At 43.3% G+C, this 10,278-nt stretch overlaps 2 non-coding genes across 2 annotated transcripts; both read left to right on the top strand.

Annotated features, from left to right (window-relative positions):
• The first annotated feature begins 3,337 nt into the window (after window positions 1-3,337).
• trnah-gug (transfer RNA histidin (anticodon GUG)) lies at window positions 3,338-3,411 on the top strand. The gene has a single exon. It is a non-coding gene; the product is annotated as a tRNA-His (tRNA).
• A 2,346-nt stretch (window positions 3,412-5,757) lies between these two features.
• Window positions 5,758-5,831, top strand: trnan-guu (transfer RNA asparagine (anticodon GUU)). The gene has a single exon. It is a non-coding gene; the product is annotated as a tRNA-Asn (tRNA).
• Window positions 5,832-10,278: the final 4,447 nt, after the last annotated feature.

Here is a 10,278-nt window from a genome sequence, read left to right as displayed (position 1 = left end):
GGATCAGGGTGTTGTGGGGGATGAGGTGGGTGATGAACCGGTGCTCTGCTGCCATGTGGAGGTGTCGGAGGTGTGCGGCCAAGAGTCCTTTGAAGATGGGCCAAGGTTCTGCTGTTTTATTGTCACGGAGATGGATGTTCCTGTTGAGATATAATGTATACCGGGCTATGGAGAGGGTTACAGTTGTCCATTCAGGCGTGCAAATTATTTACAATGACAGAAAATGCGCTGCTGTTACAAATTGGAATAAGAGATGGAAAAGTATCCCTGCACACACAGATTAACTGCACTCTTTTCACTTTTTGATTCTCAGTTTGTTGGCAAGGAATGACTGACGTAGACCCATTTTGGATGAAAACCGTGTTTTGCGTTTGTGGAAATGAGCATCACGCAAGGATGTATGGGCTCTGTGGCGCAATGGATAGCGCATTGGACTTCTAGGCATTAGTTGCAAGGGCTTTCAAAGGTTGTGGGTTGAGTCCCACTAGAGTCGCTAATGGTGAGAGAACATTTTTGTTTTTTACAATGGAACGTCTGCGCGCTTTACTATCTGATAAAAGGCACTGCTGAACGAGGTTTATTGCCAAGTGTGCTTGAAAAAGTAAGCAAATACATCGGCATTATGTCAAATAACATTATCTTGCAATTTTTCCTCAATATCCAGATTAACTGCAGTATATTGAGTGCGCAATAAATTGGCGAGAGTCGATTGATTGAAAGACTTCCAGTTTTTTTTATAGCTACATTGGTACAGGGGATTTAGCTCAAAGGTAGAAAGATTGATGCCCTCGCTCTCCATTAAACACAGTTGATTGGACAGGGGCTGAACTTTCGAATGTTGCTGGCTCGCTTTAAAAAAAAAAAGATGTTGCGGCTTGTCAAGTCGCAAATATTTTTTCGACTGGGCTGGATGTCTCTGTGGCGCAATTGGCCAGCGCGCTCGGCTGTTAACCGGGGGGTTGGTGGTTCGAGACCACCCAGGGACGACAAGCTGTTTTGGAAGAGCTATCGCAGGCAAAATCCACAAGGTAACATTGTTTGCTGAATATCTACCTGAAACAGGTTGGAGTAACATTTTAGAGGCGCTGTGGCTTAGTTGGTCAAAGTGCCTGTCTAGTAAATCCCAGCAGTGCCTTCATGATAGCCTTTCAAGCAAATCAGTTGTTTACATGTACAGAAAAACATATCACCTGAAAGAGCTATTTTGCAATTATAGATTGAACAGTATCCCTGAATAAACAGAGTAAATGCACTCTTTTCACTCCTTGTTTCTCAGTTTGATGGTAAGGAATGATTGATGTAGACCGTTTTCGGATGACTGTTTTGCTTTTGTGAAAAAGGGGAATCAGACAAAAGTTGCAAAGGCATTCAAAGGCTGTGAGTTCGAGACCCACCAGAGTCACTGTTGTAACCCCTGTTATCTACATTGGTAAATAGGAAAGCCTGCTTGTGTTATTAACTGATGAAAGGAACTGCTAAACTTGGTTCAATTACCACAGAATCCCAGTGTGCTATATGCTGGCCACTGCTTGGTAGGAGTTTCCCGTACGTGAGTGACTGTTCCTTCCTTCCTTCACGCCCCGCTCAACATCGTCTTCTTCTAAAGAGCTTGGCGCTGTCCTCAGAAGCTTTGGTCTTACTCAGCACCTGAGTGGCCCCACCAAGGGCAAAGGGCACACTCTGGACCTGCTAATGACAAAGCGGGTTAACATTTCAAATTACAGTGTGGTAAATGTTACTTTGTCTGATGGTTTCTGTATTTCTCCAGGTGCAATGAGTTTGCAGTCTTCTTTGCAAGACTCAGTTCAGAACATTAAAAATACCATTATTTGCAGATAACAAGCACGCAGCCAGCTAGACAACTGGAGTTAACCCATTTTGCATTTTTGGCTGACAAAACTGTCCAAGAGATCACCACAAGTCTGAGTTCCACTACATGCTGCCTTTATGCATTGCCTACTAGATTTTTAAAGTCTACGGTGAGCAGTCTGTTGGCTCCACTCACTCAAAAAGTCAACATGTTGCTTGGATCTGGAATATTCCCAAGAGCCTTAAAACTGCGGTCATTAAGCCTCTCTTAAAGAAGAGCAGTCTTGATGCCACAGTGCTAAATAATTACCGGCCCATTTCAAACCTACTACTACTACTCAGTTGTCCATTATTTTAATTTTTTTTTTTATCTTTTATTATCAAAAACATCTTACAAGTATTTACATATATTTACATAATTGTACAGACAAACATCACACACAAGTGCAAGGGAATGGGATACACAAGGGCAGGGGGAGAAGAGACAAAAAATTACAGAAAATCAAACACACCATCATTCTCCAAACTTTCTTCAGTGATGGGGGTTGATGCCGTGGTTGGGGGGGGTGATGCCGGGGTCAGAAGATGATGTCCAGGTTTCCAGAGGGTATAAGGTGGATCAGGGTGTTGTGGGGGACGAGGTGGGTGATGAACCGGTGCTCTGCTGCCATGTGGAGGTGTCGGAGGTGTGCGGCCAAGAGTCCTTTGAAGATGGGCCAAGGTTCTGCTGTTTTATTGTCACGGAGATGGATGTTCCTGTTGAGATATAATGTATACCGGGCTATGGAGAGGGTTACAGTTGTCCATTCAGGCGTGCAAATTGTTTACAATGACAGAAAATGCGCTGCTGTTACAAATTGGAATAAGAGATGGAAAAGTATCCCTGCACACACAGATTAACTGCACTCTTTTCACTTTTTGATTCTCAGTTTGTTGGCAAGGAATGACTGACGTAGACCCATTTTGGATGAAAACCGTGTTTTGCGTTTGTGGAAATGAGCATCACGCAAGGATGTATGGGCTCTGTGGCGCAATGGCTAGCGCATTGGACTTCTAGGCATTAGTTGCAAGGGCTTTCAAAGGTTGTGGGTTGAGTCCAACTAGAGTCGCTAATGGTGAGAGAACATTTTTGTTTTTTACAATGGAACGTCTGCGCGCTTTACTATCTGATAAAAAGCACTGCTGAACGAGGTTTATTGCCAAGTGTGCTTGAAAAAGTAAGCAAATACATCGGCATTATGTCAAATAACATTATCTTGCAATTTTTCCTCAATATCCAGATTAACTGCAGTATATTGAGTGCGCAATAAATTGGCGAGAGTCGATTGATTGAAAGACTTCCAGTTTTTTTTTATAGCTACATTGGTACAGGGGATTTAGCTCAAAGGTAGAAAGATTGATGCCCTCGCTCTCCATTAAACACAGTTGATTGGACAGGGGCTGAACTTTCGAATGTTGCTGGCTCGCTTTAAAAAAAAAAGATGTTGCGGCTTGTCGAGTCGCAAATATTTTTTCAACTGGGCTGGATGTCTCTGTGGTGCAATTGGCCAGCGCGCTCGGCTGTGAACCGGGAGGTTGGTGGTTCGAGCCCACCCAGGGACGACAAGCTATTTTGGAAGAGCTATCGCAGGCAAAATCCACGAGGTAACATTGTTTGCTGAATATCTACCTGAAACAGGTTGGAGTAACATTTTAGAGGCGCTGTGGCTTAGTTGGTCAAAGTGCCTGTCTAGTAAATCCCAGCAGTGCCTTCATGATAGCCTTTCAAGCAAATCAGTTGTTTACATGTACAGAAAAACATATCACCCCAAAGAGCTATTTTGCAATTATAGATTGAACAGTATCCCTGAATAAACAGAGTAAATGCACTCTTTTCACTCCTTGTTTCTCAGTTTGATGGTAAGGAATGATTGATGTAGACCGTTTTCGGATGACTGTTTTCTTTTGTGAAAAAGGGGAATCAGACAAAAGTTGCAAAGGCATTCAAAGGCTGTGAGTTCGAGACCCACCAGAGTCACTGTTGTAACCCCTGTTATCTACATTGGTAAATAGGAAAGCCTGCTTGTGTTATTAACTGATGAAAGGAACTGCTAAACTTGGTTCAATTACCACAGAATCCCAGTGTGCTATAGGCTGGCCACTGCTTGGTAGGAGTTTCCCGTACGTGAGTGACTGTTCCTTCCTTCCTTCACGCCCCGCTCAACCTCGTCTTCTTCTAAAGAGCTTGGCGCTGTCCTCAGAAGCTTTGGTCTTACTCAGCACCTGAGTGGCCCCACCAAGGGCAAAGGGCACACTCTGGACCTGCTAATGACAAAGCGGGTTAACATTTCAAATTACAGTGTGGTAAATGTTACTTTGTCTGATGGTTTCTGTATTTCTCCAGGTGCAATGAGTTTCCAGTCTTCTTTGCAAGACTCAGTTCAGAACATTAAAAATACCATTATTTGCAGATAACAAGCACGCAGCCAGCTAGACAACTGGAGTTAACCCATTTTGCATTTTTGGCTGACAAAACTGTCCAAGAGATCGCCACAAGTCTGAGTTCCACTACATGCTGCCTTTATGCATTGCCTACTAGATTTTTAAAGTCTACGGTGAGCAGTCTGTTGGCTCCAATCACTCAAAAAGTCAACATGTCGCTTGGATCTGGAATATTCCCAAGAGCCTTAAAACTGCGGTCATTAAGCCTCTCTTAAAGAAGAGCAGTCTTGATGCCACAGTGCTAAATAATTACCGGCCCATCTCAAACCTACTACTACTACTCAGTTGTCCATTATTTTATTTTTTTTATCTTTTATTATCAAAAACATCTTACAAGTATTTACATATATTTACATAATTGTACAGACAAACATCACACACAAGTGCAAGGGAATGGGATACACAAGGGCAGGGGGAGAAGAGACAAAATATTACAGAAAATCAAACACACAATCATTCTTCAAACTTTCTTCAGTGATGGGGGGTGATGCCGTGGATGGGGGGGTGATGCCGGGGTCAGAAGATGATGTCCAGGTTTCCAGAGGGTATAAGGTGGATCAGGGTGTTGTGGGGGATGAGGTGGGTGATGAACCGGTGCTCTGCTGCCATGTGGAGGTGTCGGAGGTGTGCGGCCAAGAGTCCTTTGAAGATGGGCCAAGGTTCTGCTGTTTTATTGTCACGGAGATGGATGTTCCTGTTGAGATATAATGTATACCGGGCTATGGAGAGGGTTACAGTTGTCCATTCAGGCGTGCAAATTATTTACAATGACAGAAAATGCGCTGCTGTTACAAATTGGAATAAGAGATGGAAAAGTATCCCTGCACACACAGATTAACTGCACTCTTTTCACTTTTTGATTCTCAGTTTGTTGGCAAGGAATGACTGACGTAGACCCATTTTGGATGAAAACCGTGTTTTGCGTTTGTGGAAATGAGCATCACGCAAGGATGTATGGGCTCTGTGGCGCAATGGATAGCGCATTGGACTTCTAGGCATTAGTTGCAAGGGCTTTCAAAGGTTGTGGGTTGAGTCCCACTAGAGTCGCTAATGGTGAGAGAACATTTTTGTTTTTTACAATGGAACGTCTGCGCGCTTTACTATCTGATAAAAGGCACTGCTGAACGAGGTTTATTGCCAAGTGTGCTTGAAAAAGTAAGCAAATACATCGGCATTATGTCAAATAACATTATCTTGCAATTTTTCCTCAATATCCAGATTAACTGCAGTATATTGAGTGCGCAATAAATTGGCGAGAGTCGATTGATTGAAAGACTTCCAGTTTTTTTTATAGCTACATTGGTACAGGGGATTTAGCTCAAAGGTAGAAAGATTGATGCCCTCGCTCTCCATTAAACACAGTTGATTGGACAGGGGCTGAACTTTCGAATGTTGCTGGCTCGCTTTAAAAAAAAAAAGATGTTGCAGCTTGTCAAGTCGCAAATAATTTTTTTGACTGGGCTGGATGTCTCTGTGGCGCAATTGGCCAGCGCGCTCGGCTGTTAACCGGGAGGTTGGTGGTTCGAGCCCACCCAGGGACGACAAGCTATTTTGGAAGAGCTATCGCAGGCAAAATCCACGAGGTAACATTGTTTGCTGAATATCTACCTGAAACAGGTTGGAGTAACATTTTAGAGGCGCTGTGGCTTAGTTGGTCAAAGTGCCTGTCTAGTAAATCCCAGCAGTGCCTTCATGATAGCCTTTCAAGCAAATCAGTTGTTTACATGTACAGAAAAACATATCACCTGAAAGAGCTATTTTGCAATTATAGATTGAACAGTATCCCTGAATAAACAGAGTAAATGCACTCTTTTCACTCCTTGTTTCTCAGTTTGATGGTAAGGAATGATTGATGTAGACCGTTTTCGGATGACTGTTTTGCTTTTGTGAAAAAGGGGAATCAGACAAAAGTTGCAAAGGCATTCAAAGGCTGTGAGTTCGAGACCCACCAGAGTCACTGTTGTAACCCCTGTTATCTACATTGGTAAATAGGAAAGCCTGCTTGTGTTATTAACTGATGAAAGGAACTGCTAAACTTGGTTCAATTACCACAGAATCCCAGTGTGCTATATGCTGGCCACTGCTTGGTAGGAGTTTCCCGTACGTGAGTGACTGTTCCTTCCTTCCTTCACGCCCCGCTCAACCTCGTCTTCTTCTAAAGAGCTTGGCGCTGTCCTCAGAAGCTTTGGTCTTACTCAGCACCTGAGTGGCCCCACCAAGGGCAAAGGGCACACTCTGGACCTGCTAATGACAAAGCGGGTTAACATTTCAAATTACAGTGTGGTAAATGTTACTTTGTCTGATGGTTTCTGTATTTCTCCAGGTGCAATGAGTTTGCAGTCTTCTTTGCAAGACTCAGTTCAGAACATTAAAAATACCATTATTTGCAGATAACAAGCACGCAGCCAGCTAGACAACTGGAGTTAACCCATTTTGCATTTTTGGCTGACAAAACTGTCCAAGAGATCACCACAAGTCTGAGTTCCACTACATGCTGCCTTTATGCATTGCCTACTAGATTTTTAAAGTCTACGGTGAGCAGTCTGTTGGCTCCACTCACTCAAAAAGTCAACATGTTGCTTGGATCTGGAATATTCCCAAGAGCCTTAAAACTGCGGTCATTAAGCCTCTCTTAAAGAAGAGCAGTCTTGATGCCACAGTGCTAAATAATTACCGGCCCATTTCAAACCTACTACTACTACTCAGTTGTCCATTATTTTAATTTTTTTTTTTATCTTTTATTATCAAAAACATCTTACAAGTATTTACATATATTTACATAATTGTACAGACAAACATCACACACAAGTGCAAGGGAATGGGATACACAAGGGCAGGGGGAGAAGAGACAAAAAATTACAGAAAATCAAACACACAATCATTCTTCAAACTTTCTTCAGTGATGGGGGTTGATGCCGTGGATGGGGGGGTGATGCCGGGGTCAGAAGATGATGTCCAGGTTTCCAGAGGGTATAAGGTGGATCAGGGTGTTGTGGGGGACGAGGTGGGTGATGAACCGGTGCTCTGCTGCCATGTGGAGGTGTCGGAGGTGTGCGGCCAAGAGTCCTTTGAAGATGGGCCAAGGTTCTGCTGTTTTATTGTCACGGAGATGGATGTTCCTGTTGAGATATAATGTATACCGGGCTATGGAGAGGGTTACAGTTGTCCATTCAGGCGTGCAAATTGTTTACAATGACAGAAAATGCGCTGCTGTTACAAATTGGAATAAGAGATGGAAAAGTATCCCTGCACACACAGATTAACTGCACTCTTTTCACTTTTTGATTCTCAGTTTGTTGGCAAGGAATGACTGACGTAGACCCATTTTGGATGAAAACCGTGTTTTGCGTTTGTGGAAATGAGCATCACGCAAGGATGTATGGGCTCTGTGGCGCAATGGATAGCGCATTGGACTTCTAGGCATTAGTTGCAAGGGCTTTCAAAGGTTGTGGGTTGAGTCCCACTAGAGTCGCTAATGGTGAGAGAACATTTTTGTTTTTTACAATGGAACGTCTGCGCGCTTTACTATCTGATAAAAAGCACTGCTGAACGAGGTTTATTGCCAAGTGTGCTTGAAAAAGTAAGCAAATACATCGGCATTATGTCAAATAACATTATCTTGCAATTTTTCCTCAATATCCAGATTAACTGCAGTATATTGAGTGCGCAATAAATTGGCGAGAGTCGATTGATTGAAAGACTTACAGTTTTTTTTTATAGCTACATTGGTACAGGGGATTTAGCTCAAAGGTAGAAAGATTGATGCCCTCGCTCTCCATTAAACACAGTTGATTGGACAGGGGCTGAACTTTCGAATGTTGCTGGCTCGCTTTAAAAAAAAAAGATGTTGCGGCTTGTCGAGTCGCAAATATTTTTTCAACTGGGCTGGATGTCTCTGTGGTGCAATTGGCCAGCGCGCTCGGCTGTTAACCGGGAGGTTGGTGGTTCGAGCCCACCCAGGGACGACAAGCTATTTTGGAAGAGCTATCGCAGGCAAAATCCACGAGGTAACATTGTTTGCTGAATATCTACCTGAAACAGGTTGGAGTAACATTTTAGAGGCGCTGTGGCTTAGTTGGTCAAAGTGCCTGTCTAGTAAATCCCAGCAGTGCCTTCATGATAGCCTTTCAAGCAAATCAGTTGTTTACATGTACAGAAAAACATATCACCCCAAAGAGCTATTTTGCAATTATAGATTGAACAGTATCCCTGAATAAACAGAGTAAATGCACTCTTTTCACTCCTTGTTTCTCAGTTTGATGGTAAGGAATGATTGATGTAGACCGTTTTCGGATGACTGTTTTGCTTTTGTGAAAAAGGGGAATCAGACAAAAGTTGCAAAGGCATTCAAAGGCTGTGAGTTCGAGACCCACCAGAGTCACTGTTGTAACCCCTGTTATCTACATTGGTAAATAGGAAAGCCTGCTTGTGTTATTAACTGATGAAAGGAACTGCTAAACTTGGTTCAATTACCACAGAATCCCAGTGTGCTATAGGCTGGCCACTGCTTGGTAGGAGTTTCCCGTACGTGAGTGACTGTTCCTTCCTTCCTTCACGCCCCGCTCAACCTCGTCTTCTTCTAAAGAGCTTGGCGCTGTCCTCAGAAGCTTTGGTCTTACTCAGCACCTGAGTGGCCCCACCAAGGGCAAAGGGCACACTCTGGACCTGCTAATGACAAAGCGGGTTAACATTTCAAATTACAGTGTGGTAAATGTTACTTTGTCTGATGGTTTCTGTATTTCTCCAGGTGCAATGAGTTTCCAGTCTTCTTTGCAAGACTCAGTTCAGAACATTAAAAATACCATTATTTGCAGATAACAAGCACGCAGCCAGCTAGACAACTGGAGTTAACCCATTTTGCATTTTTGGCTGACAAAACTGTCCAAGAGATCGCCACAAGTCTGAGTTCCACTACATGCTGCCTTTATGCATTGCCTACTAGATTTTTAAAGTCTACGGTGAGCAGTCTGTTGGCTCCAATCACTCAAAAAGTCAACATGTTGCTTGGATCTGGAATATTCCCAAGAGCCTTAAAACTGCGGTCATTAAGCCTCTCTTAAAGAAGAGCAGTCTTGATGCCACAGTGCTAAATAATTACCGGCCCATTTCAAACCTACTACTACTACTCAGTTGTCCATTATTTTAATTTTTTTTTTTTCTTTTATTATCAAAAACATCTTACAAGTATTTACATATATTTACATAATTGTACAGACAAACATCACACACAAGTGCAAGGGAATGGGATACACAAGGGCAGGGGGAGAAGAGACAAAAAATTACAGAAAATCAAACACACCATCATTCTCCAAACTTTCTTCAGTGATGGGGGTTGATGCCGTGGTTGGGGGGGGTGATGCCGGGGTCAGAAGATGATGTCCAGGATTCCAGAGGGTATAAGGTGGATCAGGGTGTTGTGGGGGACGAGGTGGGTGATGAACCGGTGCTCTGCTGCCATGTGGAGGTGTCGGAGGTGTGCGGCCAAGAGTCCTTTGAAGATGGGCCAAGGTTCTGCTGTTTTATTGTCACGGAGATGGATGTTCCTGTTGAGATATAATGTATACCGGGCTATGGAGAGGGTTACAGTTGTCCATTCAGGCGTGCAAATTGTTTACAATGACAGAAAATGCGCTGCTGTTACAAATTGGAATAAGAGATGGAAAAGTATCCCTGCACACACAGATTAACTGCACTCTTTTCACTTTTTGATTCTCAGTTTGTTGGCAAGGAATGACTGACGTAGACCCATTTTGGATGAAAACCGTGTTTTGCGTTTGTGGAAATGAGCATCACGCAAGGATGTATGGGCTCTGTGGCGCAATGGATAGCGCGTTGGACTTCTAGGCATTAGTTGCAAGGGCTTTCAAAGGTTGTGGGTTGAGTCCCACTAGAGTCGCTAATATTGAGAGAACATTTTTGTTTTTTACAATGGAACGTCTGCGCGCTTTACTATCTGATAAAAAGCACTGCTGAACGAGGTTTATTGCC

This window comes from Eucyclogobius newberryi, unplaced genomic scaffold (genome assembly GCF_026437365.1).
Source record: "Eucyclogobius newberryi isolate DKJ021-1_F unplaced genomic scaffold, fEucNew1.0.hap1 SCAF_142, whole genome shotgun sequence".
Classification (NCBI taxonomy): domain Eukaryota; kingdom Metazoa; phylum Chordata; class Actinopteri; order Gobiiformes; family Gobiidae; genus Eucyclogobius; species Eucyclogobius newberryi.
Note: the sequence above shows the minus strand (reverse complement) of the source record. Positions and strands in the feature narration are given on the sequence as shown.